Source organism: Sceloporus undulatus, chromosome 3, assembly GCF_019175285.1.
Source record: "Sceloporus undulatus isolate JIND9_A2432 ecotype Alabama chromosome 3, SceUnd_v1.1, whole genome shotgun sequence".
NCBI classification, from domain to species: Eukaryota; Metazoa; Chordata; class Lepidosauria; order Squamata; family Phrynosomatidae; genus Sceloporus; species Sceloporus undulatus.
Window position 1 is genome coordinate 124,369,909 of NC_056524.1, and position 3,040 is coordinate 124,372,948.

The 3,040-nt window shown below is 39.2% G+C and overlaps 1 non-coding gene across 1 annotated transcript; it reads right to left on the reverse strand.

The window, feature by feature from the left end:
* Positions 1–1,153: 1,153 nt before the first annotated feature.
* On the reverse strand, positions 1,154–1,226 carry TRNAF-GAA. Its single transcript has one exon. It is a non-coding gene; the product is annotated as a tRNA-Phe (tRNA).
* Between the last annotated feature and the right edge of the window lie 1,814 nt (positions 1,227–3,040).

A 3,040-nucleotide genomic window follows, 5' to 3' on the forward strand; every position in this document is an offset into this window, starting at 1 on the left:
CTTTCACCAAAACTCATTCGATACCTTACATTCCCACCAAATATGGGTAAAGATACCAACCAAAGTCCCACATTTATAACATTTGTTGTTCTGAATTTGATTCCAGACATATTTTGAAGTCACCAAAGTAGGAAGGCAACCTCTGCTGCATTTTGTGGCAGGGAATCCCACACTTTTAACTATACATCCTTTACGTTTTCTGCCGTTTTCGTTCCCACCAAAACCATTTTAGGAGATTGCTTGAGGATTGTTTCCCATAATAGGGTTGCCATAATGCCCTACTATAAACCGGGACAAAATGTAGGACAAAATTTAGACCAAAATATAGGACAATTGTAGGATAAAATTTAGAACCCTACCCATATATATCCCCTAATCCCTATATATATATATATATATATATATATATATATTCATCAGGGGCCTTTAATGGCTTGGGCTGTTCTCCTTAAAACCTGAGTCCAAGGTGCTCCCAAAAATGGTGGGAAGGGAGGAAAAGCCTTTATTCCTGAGGTAAAAGTTCACTTTATTACCTCAGAAAGAGAAACTTTTCCTCCTTCCTTGTGCTTTATTATCCCTTCAGCTTCTGCTCTTGAATCCTCCCTCCTCTCTCTTTTCCAACCTTTTATTCTTTTTCTCACTCAGCTATTATTATTATTATTATTATTATTATTATTATTATTATTATTATTATATCATTTTTTAGGCTTCCATCCAGGAGTCACTCACTCAGCAATCTCTTTTTACCTCACACTACACACAATCATTCCACCCGCCTTTTAATAACAATAAATCCCCTCAGTCACTCCTCATTCATTCCCGCCTTTTTTGTGTGTGCCTCAGCCTTAGTTACAACTAGTGCTTATGAAATTCTCTATTTCTTCTCAGTTTCTAAGGAGATTTTTGGACCAAAAAAACCACACTCCAACTTTTCTCTCTTCCATCCTTTTATTCTTACTCTGCTGCCCTTTCAGGTATTATTATTATTATCCATATTTATTATTTTTAGGCTTCCCTCCCATGGGAGGAAAAAAAAACACACACACACTGGGCACTTTCTTTTTTTTAACCTCTCAGAGATAAAATCAAGGGAGCATTAAAGAGCTCTCCCTAAAACACAGCATTTGGAGAGGAAAAAAGAGAAGCCCTCTTTTGCCGAAACCCGGGATCGAACCAGGGACCTTTAGATCTTCAGTCTAACGCTCTCCCAACTGAGCTATTTCGGCAGCTGGTGTGCACTTTGGGAGGAGATTTCTCCAAAAGGACTTGCTACCTTCCTTGCTTTTCTTTTTCTTTCCCCCCTCTCAACTGCTCACATTTAGTAATTGTTCATTTCTTTTTTAAAAAATGATCACATTACTATTTAAACTTTGCTTTTGTCTAAAATGCATGCCTTTAACTATGGGGAGTTCCTCTTAATATTACCTTAAGCAGCAATGGCTCTGAGAGAGAGAGAAAAAAACTTATTTAAAAACCCTTGAAGTTAAGGCATTTTAGTCCCATTGGGGTTTGTTTTAAAAATCTGGGTACTTAAAACAGCAACATTCATCATTTCTCCAAGTATTATTGCACACATTACACACACACACACACACACACACACAGAGAGAGATTTCTTAATGCAGAACAAGCTATCCAATTCCACCAGCCATTTGCTGCAGTCAAATATGGGCTCTGCACACAGATCCCAGAAACTAGGTTTCTCTAAACCTTGATTATAATTGCTTTACTATAAATTAATTTGTACACTGCAGAGAAAAACTTTTCTTCCAGGAGGAAGGGGGGGTTAAATGGCCCATATTGATTGGCTAAGGATCCATATGTTGCAATAATGGCCTAAGAGTACTATAATGCACATGGCACATAAGAAGGATGAGCTTCTCTGGAAGAGGCTCGATTACAATTCTGTATACATACATAAGGAGCTTATCCAGCCCATGGAGGTTTCCTCATTGAAAAGGACAAAGGCTGCTGCATCTGCACTGGGGAAATAATCCGGTTTGACACCACTTTAAGTGCTGTGGCTCAATGCTATGGACTTATGGGCTTTGTAGATTGTTGTGGCACCAAATAATAATATGACATTTGGAGATGAAGAAGTCCAACTTCTAATGTTTTAATCACAACTGGAAGCACCTACAATACTGTAGTGCAGGACCAGACTGAACTTCTTTTACAAGACAAGCTTTTATCTCAGTGCATAAAATGCAAATCTAATTCTAATTTATTCAGAAAAACAAAAAGAGTGATGGCTTGTCACTCTTGGACACAAGCCACTCTTTGTCGCATCCCTTAAAATGCCACCTCGCACCCCTTGTGTTTGTGGGCACCCCACATTGGGAACCCCTGTCTTTTTTTTTTAATGTGCCTGGCTCACCAGTTATTCACTTTATTTTGTAATATGCATATTCCACCTTTCCTTGTACCATATATTTGCATGTTGTTGTTAACTGCCTTCGCATCGATCTCGACCCATGGCAAACCTATGGATGAGCTGTCTCCAGGTCCCCCTTTCCTCTGCTCAGCTCCTGCAAACTCATATTCATGGTCTTTTTAATAAAGTCCATCCCTCTAGCATGTGGCTTTCCCCTCTTTCTACTTCCCTCCACTTTTCCTAACATTATTGTCTTTTCCAACTATTCATTCCTTCTCATGATGTGTCCAAAGTATGACAGTCTAAGTCTTGTCATCTTGGCTTCTAGGGATATTTTTGGCTTGATCTGCTCCAGGACCTGTTTGCTTGTCCTTTTAGCTGTCCAATGGTAGCTTCAGCACTCTTCTCCAGCCCCACATCTGAGATGAGTTGATTTTCCTCCTATCTTCCTTCTTGACTGTCCAGCTCTCACATGCATACATAGTAATAGGGAATTCAATAGCTTGTATGATTCTGACTTTTGTGCTGATTTGTATGTCTTTGCAAGTTTAGGATCTTTTCTAGTTCTTTCATAGCTGCCCTCCCCATTCTTAATCTTCTTCTGATTTCCTGGCTGCGGCCCCCGTTCCGATCAATGTTTGATCCCAGATATGAGAACTCTTTTAC